This window comes from Strix uralensis, chromosome 3, assembly GCF_047716275.1.
Source record: "Strix uralensis isolate ZFMK-TIS-50842 chromosome 3, bStrUra1, whole genome shotgun sequence".
NCBI lineage: Eukaryota > Metazoa > Chordata > Aves > Strigiformes > Strigidae > Strix > Strix uralensis.
In genome coordinates, this window is record NC_133974.1 from 129,772,928 (window position 1) to 129,791,844 (window position 18,917).

The window sequence follows — 18,917 nt, forward strand, 5'->3', positions numbered from 1 at the left end:
GCAAACTAACAGCACCTTTGTTTAAATTAAAAATCTCACTAGTGCCTGAAATAGAAGCATGTGCTTGCCTTACTGCATCCAACCTGTTTGAGGATTCACCCTCTAATTTTTTTTTATTTTTTTTTTTTTTTTTTTTTTGGTATTCACCAATAGCTGTGAGGACAGCAGTTTGCCATTTGCTTTAGACAACAGCTTTTTTTTGATTTGCAAAGTTATAATAAAAATATTTTTCCACATAAAACATTGCATTTGTTCATCCACTCTTACTCCCCACCATGTCTATGCTAAAAAAGAAATTAAAAATAATCCCTAATCATCCAGCTGCAGCGTCCACATTTCATCCCAGGGCCATCAACAGGCAGCCTGAGGGATGAGCCACCCTTTCCCCTCACATTTTTTAGGTTTTTTTCCAAATAAACCGAATCACACAGTAAGAGATTAATGCTGTACATCCTTCCATGCATGAGCTGTTCCCATCCTGTTGCTTGTAGGGATTTTGGGTTAAAAAACAGGAAGAAAAAAAAAGCAAAATGCTTTTTATTTTGGGGCCGCTGAAGAAATAATCGACAGGGATAGAGGCATTTCCAGGATCAGCGCCTGGGTTTATCCAGGAGCTTCATAAATAAGGGATTTCTCATAACGCCGGTGTATCTAACCACGTGGGAAATTAAAATGCGTTGCTAGCATTTATTTTTAAAAGCGTAGCAAAAGGCTTTATTTGAAGCGTTGGGGTGGGTTGTTGTGTGGTTTGTTTTTTTTTTTTCCTCCCTAAAGAAACAATTATTTCTGGAATCGCTGCTGTGTTCCAATTTTAGTCTTCCATGAGCATTCATTTACCTATATTATATACATGTTTATTTTAGTAGATACCTTCGCAATGCGAAATTAGGCATATCTGTGGATAATCAGTACTTCGCTTTTCCCATTTTAATATGTTAGCTATTAAAATAGATAAGAAACTAAATAGCAACAATAATCACTGTATACGCACACACACGCTTTATAGCTTTTATGGATTTTCCTGGCAGAGTACACGCTTTAAACTGCAGCGTCTAAATGATGATGATTTAATTGGGACTTGGGAAGCCAACAAAATACTCATTGTCTGAAGTGAACTTAACCATGCCGTAGATAACCACTGTAATTTTCCAGACTGAAGGTAAAAGGCAATTCTGCAACTGGTATAATTCAGATGGGCAAGTGGTGGGCAGCAGCCCTTTCCTCCAGTTCAGAGGAAGTTATTTTGCAAACTGAATTTGAAATCCCGTAGTGGGAAAACATCTTCTGGCCATAACCCCAGCACATCCAGGAGTGAGAAGATCAAGTCATGTGATGTTTTCCACACATGCACTTGTGATGGAGAGGCATCAGGGGCTGCCCAAAATCCACTCCATAACATTTGTCTTCCTTCTTGGGCTCCTTAGAGCTCTCCTGCATTTCCAGCCCATCTTGTTGAGCTGTGCATCCCTCAAAGCCCTCCAGGCTCTGGTTTAATGCCGGTATCAACACTGAATTAAACTGCAGCAGTCACCACCACCCTGCAGCAGACTTTGCACACCCAGCTGAAGTTGCTCCGCTACAGCCAGTGGTGCAGGAGGCCGTACACAGCACCGGAGCACCAGTCCCACCCCATCCCCAGCCCTCTTCACTCATGGGGACTTACAGACATGGGATGACAGGTTACACCTTGTCTGCATGGTCCAGCTCAAACACGTGCTCAAAGTGCTGCTGCTTAGCACCACAGCGGTGACGTGCAGAGCTGCAGTCTCTCCTCTTCCTCCTGCAATTGCACACCCAGTATTAGTTACCTGCTTTGAAGCACACAGACGTGTGGTTATCTGTCTGAGTTAACCAGACCTTTGCGCACCTCACTGCATTTCTGTTTAGTTACCTAGCACTGCAGTTTGCTGGCAAGTTTCAGCTCAACTCCAGAGCAAACGAGCCACCAGATAAACCAGACCTGGCCACAGCTGCAGCACCAGTAAAACCATCTTGCAAGAGGGGACGGAAAATACAAAGCTGCTGGGTGTTGATGTCCTCTCTCCTCATGTTGTCACCCTCCAGGGTGACTAACTATATATAAAATATGTATAAAAATGCTCACGAGGAAGAGGATCCATAGCCCAAGAGCAGCTGCAGAGGTCTTTGGGGTGCTCCTTCACAGTTTTGAGGTCTTGCCTGCTCCCAGCCCAGGTTTCTGGGCAAGCTCCAGCATCGCCTATTGCAAACCAAGGGCTACGCTACTGGGGAGGGTAAAGCTGAACGCTGTGTTGGGGAGAGCTGATCAAAGTATTTTAGTTGATGTCTGCAAAGCTGGGATAACTGGGATAGGTTCTGCTCCGTGCTGGTGGTAAAATAAAGCCAAATATTTGTGCTGATTCACATTCAGACTCATCTGTTCTGGTGTCACAAGCATATTTTCCAGGTATTGAGCAGCACTTTCCAAAGACTTACTAACTTGAAGAACTATTTAAATATTCATTTTCCAGTTCAACTTGCATGCTGGGTAAGGTCTTCCAAGTGCTCCAGGGTATAATTAGTTTCTCCAGAAGCATCTTCCCACTGGGCACTTTGCTAGTTCTGACCACATTTCCCCTCCCCATCTTCCCTCCTCCCCAGCATCTTAAAGCTTCGCTGAATTTCTGTGTACAGCCTCCCACAAAGGTTATCATCTTATGTTTAATAGGGGGGAAAAAGACAGCGCAAGAGATTTACTGCAAATGGAAGCCATTACTGGAGCAGTTATCAAATGAAAGAACAATATAATAATGTCTAGTCATAAAGATATGACGAGTTGCCTGTCAGAGGCAAACACCTGACTTGTAAAATTAGCCTGGGCAGCTGCTGCAAGCTTTTGGCAGCCAGGACAAGATCCTTGCAACACACAGTTAAACACCCAGGTGTTTTGCAGATATACAGGCTGGAAAACTGGGACCAGCCGGAGAGAGATGCATTGGCATCCCAAGGTCATGGGAGGCTTGCATAAAGTAGAGTCGGGGGTGTGGGGTGTCAGCTCAGCACCATCCCAAATGTCCCTGGGGGTTACCACATCCCCTGGGTTATTCAGGCATTGGATACCTCCCAAAGCTAAACCCGTTACCTCCAGCACAGCTGTAGCTCATTGAGGCTGTTGACCCCAACTTTTGGGTTAAGTATTAACTAACTAATAGCAGATGGTGTTGAATTTTGGCTGCCCCTTGACCCATAAGGTCAGGTTACACAGGCTGTGAAACTGCAGCTGATTTCCAGTCCAGTGTATTAGCAGACAGCTTTCCCCATGTCTCCCAGTTCTGCCCTCCTGTCAAGAGTTGGGGCAGAAACTCCTTCAGGCTTAACTAAATAGCTGTTAACCTTTCCAAAATAAAAACACATGGACAAGTGGGTACCAGTGTCCATCACAAGGGAGGAAGATGTTATATTAGCAGAGGTATCTTTGACTGCTCTCTAAAAGCCAGCATCTCCTATCAAGGACTGTCCAGCCTCACACAACATGCACCAGCACCTCTCCACCACACACACTACACCCTAGCACCAGGACCTCAACTCCTTCTCCCCCAAAATCACTTACTTTCAGCAGCAGTCAGTTATCACACCTCCTTTCCCACCAGACACATACATTTTCTGCATCAAGGCTACACCAGGACCCAACTCCTAGCCTCCCAGTCAAGAGGTTGTGCTCCTCCAGCAGCCTTTCATAGCTGGAGCACATCATCAGTAAGCCCCAGGTGCAACAGTCCCAGGTGCCTGTTAACCCTTCCTTGCCTGTCTGAGGATGGCCGGTGATACCAGTGGCCACCACAGGTGCTGCCTCTGTTTTGTGAGTGCTGTGCTAATTGTTTTGGTGTCTGGATGTGAAAGTGTTGGCTGTTGTGATTTGTAAAACAGTTTAAGACATGGAAAAAAGTATGATGGGAGCCTTCTCAATGCTGGCAGCTAGCTGAGGCAGTCAGCCTAGCCTGGACACAGAGAAAATCCCATCACAACCTTGCTTGCAATACCTGCTTTTAAACAGCCTGAAGATAGATTCCTGCCATCCTTAGCCATAGCTTGAGAGCTTGAGAAAAAGCTGAAGCCCCTGCGGTATCTGTGGGAGCATCTGCTTTTCTGAAACATGCCAGAATAAGGCATTTGATGCAAACCAAGGGATCCAACCCCCAAAAAAACTGCTCTTCAGCATTGCCTTTTGGAGACAGAGCTCAAGGGTTATCTCAGAGGGAACATTAATGTCCCCAGAGACTGAAAGGCATGAAGGAAAGCTTCCCTGAACTTGAAACTTTGGCTCAACCATTCAAATTACAGAGAGACAGCGTTGCCTGAATGACAGGTTAACAAGCTTCTACCTGTGTCCATAAAAAAATACAAATAAAAAAATGACTCACTTTTTTTTTGTAGCCAAGATCGAAGACCCACAGTCCATGGTAGTGTTTTTTTCTTCCTAACAGTGTTGTCCATCAAAAAAGGGAAAGATGGAAGGCTAAGGTTCTCCTGTTAAAGGCAGGCTGCAGCTGGTGGTGACTATGGCTGTGGCAGACCAGTGGTTTTCCATCTGACCTTGGGAACACAGAGAATTAAAACACCTCCTTCATCAGGGTGGTGTTGCCCAGGTTTTTTTGCTCTGCATGCCCTTGTGCTGGCACCAGGCTGGACACTGGTGCATCGCAGGTGGGGGCAGAGCCCTGCCCAGTACGTTGGTGCCCACATCCCAGTAAGCCATGCTGGTGGCGTGCCGAGAGGCTGCACGCCTCTGCCCCATGCCCTGGGGAGGCAAGCGCTCCTCAGCCAGGACTCTTGGCTGTGTATAGGGGCAATGTATAGGATGGGTGGTCTATCTTCTGGATGTGTGTGCCTGCTGCATCTACCAGCGTGAAGTTAGGAAAAAATATCCAACAAAACTAATAGGCCAAGGATGACTCCGAAAAGTCAGCTCCAGTGCTCAACTAGTCAAGCCTCCTAAAATCTGTGGGTGTTAAAGCCTGCCTCAAAGTCCTCAGAGAGACTCTTATTAACTGGGAGGGTCTCTGAAAGCAGCTCTTTGTGGGATGTGATGAAAGAGCTGCACAAGCTCCCCTGGTTTCTGGCTGGGCTGTCAGCCCCAAGCAGGGGGAAGCACTAACAGCAGATGAGTTTGCATGGAGACTTAACTCGCTTCTGAGCTCTGATGGTGAAATAAGACATGCTTTAATAGAAGAATTAGAAAGGAAAATGGTTATTGAATTTTACTACAAAACCTCAAGGCAGGATGAGGAATAGGATGTAAAAATGTTTGAGGAAATTAAACTGGCAATAGGGAAGGGCAGAGTGTTAATAACAGCAGCCTTCATTATCCTAACTTACATTGGCTGCACCCTCTAATAATTTTCAAGTATCATTCAAGTGAACACAACAGGTTTGACCCACTGCTTCTTAAATAAACTGCTGTAATTATTAATACGTGTGTATTATCAGGAGCTGTCAAGAACAACATCTCGAGCCTGTTATTGCAGAGTGAGAGACCTGGGTACAAATCTTGCCCTTGATAGTTTTGTGTGTGGGGATTACGGACCAAGGAGGAGGTAGAGGGTGTGCAAGAGGATGCACAGAGCATCTACACAGCACGCCAGGAGCTTGCGGGCAGGGGGCACGTGCAGATCTTTCCATCCTTCAGAGTGACTGAAGAGATCAAACACACCTTGTTTCTGCTCCAGAGATGTTAGTTTGCTCTTGCCCATCCATACCTTTGCATGTTTTTTGATGGCAGTGTATGAATGGGGTGGATAATCCAACCTCAGCTCCATGGGGAGAGCTGGTTGCAGCAATATTCACCAGCTTTGCCTCCTGCTAACTAAGTATGTATTTTTTAATCCTGTCCTTTTGGTGCCCAGAAGAGGACAGGCTCCCTCTGCTCCTTGCTTCTGCACAGCAGAGGGCATGGATTAGCCCTGCGTGAGGCATCTTGAGAACTGTGACCATCTGGCTGTCATTAGTTTGATTTGATTTGATGAAAATGGACAAATGTAACAATGACTATAGCAAAAAACTCCTAATTAAAAAAAAAAAAAAAAAGAAAAATGATGATGGTGATTGAGGATGGATGGGTTTTTAATTTTGTGCATGAATGAAAGAACACGTTAATTAAAATCCATGGTTTATTTATTTGTTAGTCTCATTTCGTAGCAAGCTGCTTCAAGGTCCCTGAACCTGGCTGACAGCTCATGTCTTTGTACTATGGCCCTTGAAATCCTCCAATCTGGATTTCCCCCCCCGCCCTCCTCTCTTCCATCCCTCCACTCATCTCCTCTCCCACATCTCCCTGACAGCCCACAGCCCCTCACCGGAGGGTGGGTGGTTGCCTGCAGTGGGAACAGTGTGGGGACAGCAAGGTAGAGGGAAGACCCTGGCACTGTGGGGTATTTCAGGACTGTTATATTGAAGTGCCAGCATTTCAACTACAAGTGTTGTGGAAGCAGGAGGCATTCAGCCCTTGACATTAACTGGCACTGGAGATGTCTGGATTAGCAATTTAACTTTCAAGCTCAAATAGGTAGTCTAGAAGAAGCTTCAAATGGAAATTAAATATACTGCAGGATAACGACTGCAATTCCCCACATGTAGAAATAATGCCAGCCTCAAATCCATTCATGATTTATTCACTGATGGCAGAGGATGCTTTGACCTCTGTATTCAGGAAGCCACTGGATGGCAAATGCTTTGTACGTGATGGTCCCATCATAGCACGATCTGTGCGTGGTGTATGACGGTGCCACCAGCCTGCTGGGTCTTAGCAGGGAAGACCTCTGGAGCGAGGCAGGCATAGCTAATAGTTTTTCCTCCGAAATGCTTTTGTTCTGAATAAATACTTTGCTTTAGGAAAGCTGGCTGGCCAGCAGGTAGCCTGGTAAACTGGTAAAAAGCTCATCAGTCCCAGCCAAACCTTGCACATTTCTAGGACTGCAAAGAATAGTCTCATTTTGTGAGTAAGGAATTGCTCGTAGGAAAGCTCTTCCCAGCATGGTCGCATTAGTGCCGCGAGAATCCACAGAGTCGGAAAAGTCAGCATTTGTAAGAATACCAGTGTGAGAAGTGCAATGCGATTATGGGGCAAAAAAAGGTCATTTTGGTGCGCGTTGGCCTCGCATTTGTGCTTGCCCCAGTTCTGCCTAGCAAAATGCACATTCACAGCTGAAACGGTGCAGGTTTGGGCAGAAGTTACCCAAAAGCCTAATTGGAGGTATGTGCAAATGTTGCGTTTCAACCTTCTTCCCCCCCCCCCCCCCCCCCCGAATTATCTTTAGGAAATATCTGCATGAAATGTTTCAGCTTTTCATTTTGAAACGACATTTTTTTGTCCATTTCATAATTAAAACTACAAAGAGTTTTAAAAAGCCAAGTAGCAAAGAGGATTAAAGAACCTGAAAATGAAACCAAACAGTTTATGTTTTTTTTTTTTTCCTCTAGTCTCCTTTGGTTCATCCAGTGAACCAAAAAAGCCCCTGTTATTCATACAGCTGAAATGAGTTGTATCAGCGTTCAAGACTTAAATGCAATTAACTATGTGTACGCAGCCTAACAGCAAGGTGATTTCTCTGCAAGTTATCTAGCTGTGTATTAAGAGCTGCTGTTGGTGGGCTTGTCACTGAGCTGCATTATTTCCCCTGAGATCAAAACAAATCAACATTTCCTCGCTCGGTGTTTCTGAAGACGACGTTTCAGTAACAGCTGAACAGCAGGGTCTGGAAGTGAACTGGATTATAGACAGAAGGAATATTAAAGTGGAGGAAAAATTCAAAGACTACATGAACTCCAGGAGAGGAGATGGAAATTTTTTTTTTTTTTCTAAATGATTTGGGTTTTAATGATACACTATGTGATTTCTCACACAGGTCACCAGTTTAATGCCACTGCACTGGTGCCCTTGCAGATTGTCAACCCTGAAGTAATTTGATAAAACCAGACCATAATATGATCAAGAAAGGAAAAAAAAAAGTTCAAGGATTTCAGAAATAAGGGGACCAACCTCTAAACATGCCAGATTTCTTGTTCTGGAGGGAAAAAATCACAAGAAAAATATAACTGCAGGCTCTCAGATTGGGATACCTTGCGGTGTATGTGGTATTCCCGTTTAGGAAATAACCAGGACATTATACTGCTGGTTTTTCTTTGATTATACACACTTCCACATGAGGTCAACATCTTAAGATTTTTTGTACAATGTTCTGGGAGCTCTTTTGCTGTTTCTTACCTCTGTCAATCTGCAGCTTTCCTCTCCCGACAGCTGCCGGCTTCGCTAAATGAAGGACATATTTTTCTGCAGTGAAAGATGCTTTTTTCTTTGGGGGAGAGAAAAGGCGGGGGATATAATTGTGCTCATCACCTGCAGGCAGATACATTGCAATTTTTATTTGTTTTTTCAAGGATATGATGAAAAGTCTAGTTTGCTCATCTGAGTTTAGTGGAAGAAATTGAGCTGGTTTTCTGCACAGGTATGAGAAACTGTATGAATAAAGATCCTCACAGTCTTTGACTGGACTGACACCCACAGGGGACATCCCTCCTTGGTCAGGACAGTCTCCCATCACTTACACTTTCCAGTCCCCATAAGCAATGTGCCCCCAGGATTTTACAGGACTGGTAACCACTGGAGCCAATGGGGCAGGCTCTTCGCTGGTGCAAACATGGGGTCCCTCCCAGGTTTTAGGGTGATCGCTGCTCACACCACACAAATAACAGCCCTGTTTGACCTCACCAGGAGCAGGACAGGTCTTAGGGTCAGTAACAGCCTGGGGATACTGTGCTGACAATACAAGTCTGATTTATTTTTTAATAATAAGTGGTCATATGCATGACTTTTTGCCACCCCTAATGGTCCTGCATACAAATCTCTTTGTCAGAATTGACATGAGACTCGAATATCCTTTAATTTGATCAAATAAGCTGGCTCAGCTGGCATGAGCACTTTCCAGCCAAAGCAGCTGTACTGCTTTACACCTGCGGAGATTTTGGCCCAAGTCTTGCTATAGCTGAGCTCCAGCCAGTAAAACTAACATTGATTTTCAATTCTCCAAGTAAAAAAAATGGATTTTTTTTTTTTCCTAGAGACTGGCAGAAGAACATTACCACTAGCACAGCTTTTCTTAGCATGAAAGTGAGCTAATCAACCTGTGGCAGCCTACATGGTAAAGAACATGCTTCCACAGAAATGAGTAGTTATTTTGTTTGTTTTTAATAAAATAAAATAGACACTAATAATAAATTATATAGTTCTTTAAATTATTATTTGCAATTGGAACTTTATAGTAGGAGAGAGACAAACCAGAAAAACACCCAATGAAAGAAAACAAACATACCCATGGCATTTCGGGAGCACTCCTCCCAAATCAGGGGTCTCTTATTTTTGTCCCCCCCCAGCATCACAGATGCATTTCTGCTTGCTGCCAGGTCACCTCCGCACAAGCACAGCACAGATTGTGAGTCAAGGCTTCTTATTCTACAAAGAGACATGAACTGGAAAAACTAATGTGGGGGGCAAAAAAAAAAAAGCATGGATTTGAGAGTGTGTGTTAAAAATAGCTAGAAGAAAAGGGAAGGAAAAGGGATGGGGTGCTAGTCAACAGGCTTTCAGGTGTTATGTACTCGTAGCTGTAGCTGTGTTTAAAAACAGTGGATTGCTAGCAGCCTGCAACAAGCAGCAGATGGCTGTGCTGTAGGAACTATCCATTCCTCTTGAAAACAGTGGTGACTATTTATAAGAATAAAATTAAATATTTGTTATAGGTAATTGTGCTGACAAAAGGAGTGAAACTAAAGGGGAAAAATACCCACATTGAATGGAAATGTTTCCTCATATGTAGCAATGCCATTGGTTTGTATCTTGGACCTAGCACAAGACTGGTAGAAAATAGTTCATCATGCATATTTTTCTTGCATGAAAGAGTCCACATTTCAAGTTAGTTTCCCACTATATATGCATGATATAGGTGCACCCCACCTGGGAACACATGGAAAACGGGACTTAGCTGCCATTCCTTGTTTCTGTCAGAAGTACCTTAAATATTTCAAGGCTTTAAGATGACCGACATCCAGGACAATGGCAGGAAATACCAGATGAGGGCATCAGCATCTCCAGACTTATATTTTTGATGATAGTATAAACCATTCTGTTTAATTAAAGACATCTCCTCAAGCTCCCAGTGTGAGGCTATTTATAGATAGTGGAGGAAGGAGAAGCTCCTCAAAGTACTGCATGTTGAAGTAGCCTATTTTTGATCTCTTCTGATAGTGGGGTCTTATGAATTTATTGCAGAGTGTAATAAATAATAGTAACGAGTGCCATCAGCTAGCATCTGCTGTTCAGAAACCATGCCTGCAATCACCAGCTCCAGACTGAATCATCTCAGCTTTTCATCAGGTTCTGCAACTCTGCAATGTGAGGAGAAAAATCTTGTCCCATTGCAGGCAGGACTGGAGGGAGGGAGCGTATACCTGTCTAAAGTAACACTTAAACCAGGGCATGAGTACTGGGAAGCCTCATCTCACAGAAAACCCACCCAGACACCCAGTGCCCAAGTCAGGAGGCAGCGTGGTGCACCTTGGGGTAGCACCAAGGCTCCCCATCCCCAGACTCCTCGCCGTGGGTTTTCCTTCTCAGGCTGGGCTGCTCAGCTGATGTTTTGCAAGTGGGAAACTGAGGTGGAATACGATAAAAGATGGTAGGATCAGAGCATAAAATAGAGCTGAAGGAAGCTCTAAAGCCTTGCCAACATAAGCTACCTCTGCCTGTGGGTGACAGCTCCAGCCAGCCGAGGTGCAACTTCCTTCCTGGACAGTGTGATCTGCAGGTTTGGTATGAATTTAGATGAGATGTTGGGGGATAAGGTGTAGGGGAGAACTTTGTAGAGTAGGGCTGATGGTTGGACTCGGTGATCCCAAGGGTCTTTTCCAACCTGAATGATTCTGTGAATTCAGATAGAAAAATCTGTGACGTAATGAGTAAAAGTGACTACTCTCTCCCTCATGCCAAATTTGGCTTAGAGGTCTCCCAACAGATTTCTGATCAGATTCTTCTCTTTAATTACGCAGAACTGAAAGGGGCAAAGCCCTGCCATGTACAGCCGCCAGCGTGGTAGGAAACTACGCATGCATCTCCAGGGAATAATATTTGCATCATTAGGATAAACTTGAAATTGAATCTTATTCATGTAATCAAAACGTCTTTGATGATTTACTTCCCATCATTCCTGTACAGTATTCAGGATATAAATAGCTGTGTTTTAGGTATAAAAGACTTGCAAACCATCCTCCCTGTAGTGTTCAGTGTGACAGAACAACTCCAGCAGGGTTAACGGCTGCCATTGGAGGGTATAAAGGGAATATCAATCATAGTTCATTTGTCATCAGGTATCTGGGGTGGACACGTGCTCTGCAGAACAGGATTGACAGACTTGTCAGGATGTGTGGGGATCAGTTACCAGGAGGGACCCTTTCATCCATAAGTGAGACGTTTTGGGTGAAGACAGAGAAAAACCATGTAATGACATGCGAAGTATTTCTTAGCTGGTCACTCAGGGACAGGTAGCGTTAGAAGCAGAGCTGGAGCTTTCCTTGGCCAAATACTAATTAGAAGGAATGAAGAAAACCAAATGTGCAGTGAAGAGCTTTTCTAAAATAGTGATGTAGCCTGCATAATCTTTATAAATGCCCTGGCTGATTTGCTCTAAGTGTGTGATAATGGAAAAGTACCAGAAGTTTCAAACGGAGATCAGGTGAGTTCTAGTTCATGCAAAGATTTAACTCCATTACAGCTGGGAGTTTTTTATGAAACATCTCCCATTAAATATGGCAAATGAAGGGCTCAGCAGAAGCTTCACCATCCCAGCTGCTTTGGACATGAGCCCAGGTGTGCAATGCAAAGCCTGATTTCCCTTAGACAACCCTTAATACAACTGCAGCAATTGCATGGTCCTGTTGGCCAAGTCCTTTGTTAAAGAACTTGCTGCTCTGGGAGTCTTGGGAAGAGTAAAATGTGGCACCAATGTCCTGCTGCTTCCCAGGCAATAGCTACGTGTCTGGGACCACTAGAAAAAACAAAGCTTCGTGGAGGGTCAACGTATATGCCAATAACTGCTGACTGTCAATAGTTACGAGAGCCAGATATCCATTGTATCACCTAGCCCCAAGTATGCAAAACACAACTACAACACTAATTAAGTCATGATCTTAAGCAGAGGACATCATACAGCAAAACATTGTGACCACCGTAGTGCCAGTATTAGATGTCTCATCATTATTTTCATGTATTGCTTACCATCCGTGGGTTTTGGCAGCTTCAGCCTTTTGGAGGAAAAAAAATCTAGGCCTTGAGTCCTAGGTGTAACCTGGATGCTCTGCAGGGCTTAAGCAGAACCCAGCTGCAGCAAGCCAGTTTAGCCCAGTCCCGAATAGCTGGGCTGACTGGAAACACTGTGGTCACACAGAGCATGTGTGGTATCCACAGTAGAGTGCAGTGCTGGCCAGATTCCTAAATGCTTGCACTGTGCTTTCAGCTCTTAATTTCTGGCATTTTGAAGCAAATCACTGGATAAGATAGCTAAAAGATTCACCTCTTCTGGAAAAAAAAAAAATAATCACAATACAATTCAGATAATAGCGGCGTTCAGGAAGACTTCAAAGCTGTGACCTCATGGCCTTTGAGATGGGGCACATCATATGGAGAGAAAGTACGGAGCAACGTGGGCTGCACTGACCGTGTGGGCTACGCGTGGTTTGTCATAGCCTTTAACGCAGGCGTCCTGTTGTCACCTACCATCCGGGTCTCTTCTCACACCACCAACTCTCTCCCAAGATGCTGGGAAGGGCCGCGGGCACCGAGCGAGTGCTTGCAATGTGCCTAATGGGTGATTGTCTGCAGGAGATTAATGTGAAGGAGGAATCTGCAGAGAGATTAGTGAACTGATTCGGACACCAGACAAAGCAACTTCAGTCGCTCTTTAAGGAATACGTTTGTACATAAGCTAACAACTCTGCTACAGTTTCATATGTCATTAGGCTAATGTTCTGTTTAAATAGAGTTATCAATCATTTTGTTATTAAACCCCTTTGTGCCTTGCAACAAATTGATGGGAAACGAAAGCATTAGCAGGTTGTTTGAGGATTATGAAACGGTACTTGTAAAGCTCCCACTGCTTCTGCAGAAGGTAAAAAAGCACAGAGGAGCTAATTGATCGTGCCAAAACAAGCCTCCAAAAGTGCTGCGAATTAAATAGAAATAACCAATTGAGTTGCCTTTTATTTGTTCTGACATGTTTCAGCCTTCCAAGCGTACGTATGGGTCACATTTTCAGCTTTTTTCCACAAGTCCTGAAACTTGTGTTTCTTTCTGTACTTTATATACCTATACTCTTGCTCAGAAGTTATTAAATATCTAAAAAATCAATTTCAGAATTTGCTCTTGGATGTCTTTATGTTAGTAACTGGTTGCAGGGAGATACCGTAATCGTGCCCTGCTTAATTCTGTATTGAAGTTTTGCACTTAAACCATGAGTAAAACTTTTCCATTTCACATATTGCTAAGTTTAACTTCCATATTGCAGTCATGGGTTTTTCAGGGAAACCACATTTTGTGCATCACATCCTGTATGAAACACATTTTTACTTTTCCCAGGAAGCAGTTAAAAATCATGTTTATTATCCCTGTCAACAGCAGCTGTTGAAATGCTATAGCTGTACTTGTTCTTAATTTCCACAGCTGCAGCTCCTCGAGGAGAACAATGAAAGGTCAAAGGCAATGGCAGCCCATTTTCCTGCACCAAGGTCTTTCTCCAACCCTCATCAACTACAATACAAGAGCACATCCCTGAGTGGCACAGAGCAGGTGAAAAGGCAGCCGTTGTTCACACTCTCTTCCAAAACAAGAAGGAAGTGTCATTGAATGACACTAATAAGAGCCAAATTCAAAAAGAGGCAAGAAGAGATGGTCTTTCACGTGACAGGGAGAAGATCTGGGCCCTCCCTGCCCAAGGATGTTGAGATGAAGGCGCTCTCTTAGATTCAGGTGCAGCACTTGGACTGTGCAAGCACTTGGAAATCCCATGAGGGTTAACAGACAGGCAAAACACTTGAGGCTATGAACCTCTTAGGGGTAGGGGGAAAAGGGCTCTGTTCCTGCCCATAGGCTCCAGTGCAGGGTTAAACTGCAAGGTAGGAGGAGACTCCTACCTTCTTGTGCCAAGGAAATTTTGAATACCCCCACCTTGCGTTATTGACACTGACTGGTCCGAAAGCTGGTCACATCTTCTCCCTGCCTATCAAGGGAGTTTTCTACTTAACAGCTTGAATTATAAATATGAATATGGGAAGAAAAAGGCTATTGAAACTTGATTGCCTCGCTCCAGGACCACACCAGCGGGTGAGGAGCAACAGCAGACTCTTGTCTGCTTCCTAAGCCCCACCACATGAATCTCTTTTGCCCTCAACTCCAATTCCTTTGCTGCAAGCATGGCAGCGGCCACCAGGCAGAGTGCCTGGAGAGGGCTACAGCAGTCACCTTGCTGTGACATGCTTCAGACAGTGGCCTTGCAGAGCAAACAGACCTTCATTTCACACTGAGAAGACAAAAGAGCAAATTGAAAGGCTCTGCGAAGCAATGCAGGCAACATAAGTCTTTTGACCATCAACTGTATGCTCTAAAGACAAAACAGCTCACTAAACCTTTAAATGTTATAAAATGCCAAAAGCAAAAAAAAAAAAAAAAGACATAACTATTGCACCATTATCCATAACATTTTTATGTCTCAGAATCCTCTGTGTATGAATTTTTCATTTTTTCTTTAATAAGTACTGGCACACCAGGGAGTACTGTAAAAGAGAGAGCGTAAGGGATAATATAATGTTGGGGAGAGTAATAAGCAATAGCAAGCAACCCCATGATCTGGAAAGCGAGCTTGTTTTCAGATATTTGAGGCTGGAAACAACTTTTGTTTCAATTTCGTGATTGAAGCCAATGGTCTTAATTCTTCCGTCATCACAAATTAGACAAGTAACCATGACTAAGTCAATTTAGTTGGGGACTAAATAATGAAAGAGAATAATCCCAAATGAACGTTTCCACACTAGTTCAGGGTAGAGTTAAGGTGGCTTGGGTGCTTATTTTTGCATTTCTATATCTTAACATCTTTGTGCTTCTCTTTAAAATGTTAGTAACTTAAGTTTGAATTTGAATTCCTGAGTGTGCGTTTTCTTGGGGCTGGTGCATCCCCATGGTGTGCTTTACCCGTAAACTCAACCTTAACTCCCTCTTCATGTTGTTTTCTAGAGCTGTAGCCAAATAGATGGCATTAATAATACATGTTCAAGCTGCATGCTGCGCATTCTAACAGAGAATCCTTTACTTTTAATGCAAATAAGTATGGTATCAAATTGATACATTTTCCCATTTGTTTTGGTTTTGAGAGGAATATGGATTAGAGCTGCGTTTTCGGCACATGAAGGAGCAGATGCAGGAGCATTTATGGGAGCACATGGGACATTGGCTGGTTTAATCTGCCACAAAATCACTGCTCACTCGTGTCCTCTGAAATATTAATTGGCTGCTGTGCTGGCAGTGCCATCGCTGCCTCCACGCCGAGCTCAGTCCTGCCCCGAACCTCCTTCTTGAGGAGATGGCAGTGCCCTGCAAGCACCGACGGAGCAGTTTTGTAGAGTGACACAAGGGGCGAGCTGCGTCTGACGCTGAAGCAGATGTGAATTTATGGCCGTTTGTTCTTGTGGAACCTTAAAGCGCAAATATTAATTAGTTAAAAACCTTCCTAATAACATCATCTGATGCGGTGTCTTTCTGGAAGTTCAGGGTAAAACCTTGACTGATGAAGGACTGATGGTACAAGCTGGAGCAAAGCATAGGGCAGGCAGATGCCTCAGCAAACAACTCAACCCCTCTCCCTTTCCCAGCTGTGCCTAAACGCTGCATCCCACTCCTGCTCTCCCATGCCCAGTCTTCTTCCACGCTTTCCCAGACACAGAACAACTCTGTGATGGGGATATGTAGTTACGGACCTGATTTTGAACCTGCTTTATGTGAGACATAAACAGGCATTAAATCCACAGTTCTGGAAACAAGAGCAGGGCTTTCGGCTCCGTGAGAGCCTTGCATTGCCGCCTCTGCCAGCAGTACTTTCATAATTCAACGCTGCTAAAAGTCTTGGATTAGAGTAAAAAGGCAGGCATATATACACCACGGCTCTGTGGGCTGCTTTTAGCCAGACAGTTGAACTCCTGACACGCTGGCACTATTATTTTTGTTAACAATATGAAAGATGATAATGTTAGAGCAGGGCCTGGGGCTGGTCTGCAAAGAGCACTACAAACACTTGCAGGTGACTTATCTCTGTAATGTGGCAAGTTGAACTTCTGGTGTATGCTCTTTCTATTAAAGCTAGATGAGAAAAAGGCCCCTCAGAGTAGGACTGCCAGAAACTAGCTCTCTGAATGTGCAGTCATCTAGTTAGCCAAGCCATGGAAAAGCCTTTTTTTTTCCTCTCTACAGACCTCCTTTGCACTCATTCCCTGCTCCTACACCTGCATCTCAACAGCATGGCGATCTCCAGACAAAGGGACCAAGGTGGTTCCCTCAGTAGGCAGGACTCATTTAGAAGCCTGTTTAGAGGTCAGAAAGCTCCAGCAACCCAAGCCAGCCATCAAGACAACAACCAGAGCAGAAGAGACCCCAGCAGAAACCCCCAAAGGACTTGCAGCCACCACCCCAAGCTGCAGAACATTTCGGGTAGGAGGAGACTCTCCCATTAGAGCTTTGGCACTCTTTATAGCATAATTAAGGGTTTGTTAGACCAGAAAGAGAGGGAGAACACACACGAGATATTGCAGGTATGGGGGACCAGAGAGAACTCTAAAATACAATGATATAGTGTAAAATGGCAGTGCTTTCCACAGAGCAAGGACCCAGGGCTTCTGTGTTTCTGAGGAGTGCTCAAGTTTCTGAGGAGATCTCAAGTTAAAAAAGGATGTAGCAGCAGCACTCCTGGACAGAAAGGTGGAGATATTGTTGGGGGTCAGACATGGGATGGACCCTTTTTAGTGCCTGAAGGGCAGCAGCTCTTCGGGGCATATGTACAGACAGAGATTTCTGATACTCTGAGATTACGCCACTGCTTGCAAGCTTAATAAAACAGAATTAAGTCAAACACCTGAACATCACAAAGATGCTGCAGCAGGTTCAAACACAACTACAGAAATCTGGTATAATAGGAAGCCTCTGCCACTACTGTTTCATGCACTAAAACCTCAGAATCAGCACAACTGCTTTAACAGGAAAAAGCAAAATAAAATAATCTCTTCTAGTCTATATCATAAACAATGTCATGCTATCAAAATGCATATTAAAATATTTTTAAAAATACTGTGCCCTCAAAAGATTTATAGAAAATAAAGGACAATGGAATTCACTGCCTAATGAAGTCATTGCTGGAGATATCTTATAGCACAAACCCCCAATTGCCTCATGTTCATTTTGCCAAATTTGGAAGGGAAAGCCTTCTGTTTTCAACTATGAATAGCCTAAAATTAGCTCCATCCTTAGCCCTTGACACTGTCCACATTAGACTTTTTTCAACAGCAAGGTTAAACATGGAGAGACACCCCAAAGAGTCACATTTAAAAAGCCTGCAAGTCAGTCATATTCAAACATAACTTCACAAAACACACAAGAAGCATTTCAGCAGTTGGATAAATGAAAAGTTATGAGGCAGAATAAGCAGCACGAGAGACAGCTGTAGTGTTATGAGAAGAACTGACCCCTCTGAGGACTCAGGGCTTATATCTCATTGCAAATAGCGTTTTGCCTGCTGAAACCCAGAGCCTTTAGAGCTGGAGGTAATGCTTCCGATGCCATTAGGGCTATGGCATTTCATATGGCCCACAACTGGTTGAAGCATCTATGTGATCTGCAAAATATTGCAGACCTTGCATCCACCCAACACTATTAGGAACTTTTGCACAAGAGCTGCTTGTCCGAAGAAGCTAGGACTGGCCTAGCTTAGCCAATATTTATCAAAGCAGTAATTCTAGCAAGCTACATGTAAATAAAGCATCATTCCTAGCTGATAATCCAAAAAAGTTAAATGTACCGCATACCAGAAAGCACCAGGCTTGTTGCTTGAGCCATCCTTACTATGGATCAGGTCCAGAAATAGTATATGAGGGTTCCCAGACTGTCTTTAGGGGGGTCTCAGCAACTCATCACTGAGGAAGGTTGGGCTTGACAGCAGGGAAGCAAACCAAGCCCCCATTGCCTTTCTGTGCAGCAGAAACCTGCTGCAGTCTGCAAACTCTAGAGAAAAGTTATTATTAAAGTTAATTTAAAGTAGAAACGTGTTGAAAACACTTCTAGGCAACTTGTGGAGACCTCCCAAACAATGCTGAAGTGAGTGGGAAAACCGAGATCCATATTTTTATGACACCTGTGAGACAGAAATCAGGGATCATCCCTCCCCTTGTCCCACCATGATCAGTGTTTTCCATACATCCAACACTGCCCTGGGAGCCCCAGCAGCTCCAGCTGGTGATGGAAGATGCCAAGAGGAGTTAAGAAATTACTCATCTAACTGAATGTTTTAACAAGGGAGATGGTGGTTTGGTTATGAAAAATATTTCTACCCATAGCCCTGGGCTGGGAAGAGTTAAACACCCCAGGTCTGCACAACAGCACAGGATTTTCCAATTCTTTGCTTTTTTTTTCCTCCTTTGAATGGGTTTGTTTGTTTCCCTTGGAGGCTAGCAGTCACACACAATAGGCAGATTTTTCAATTAAGCCATTTTTTTCCACTTTTAGTCTTCAATGGAGACCAGGTGCCAATTGTTTGCTACTTGGTTTCTGCCTTTCCCATCCTGCCTACAGTTTAACCCCTTTCTCTCATTCCTGCTTTTGGGGA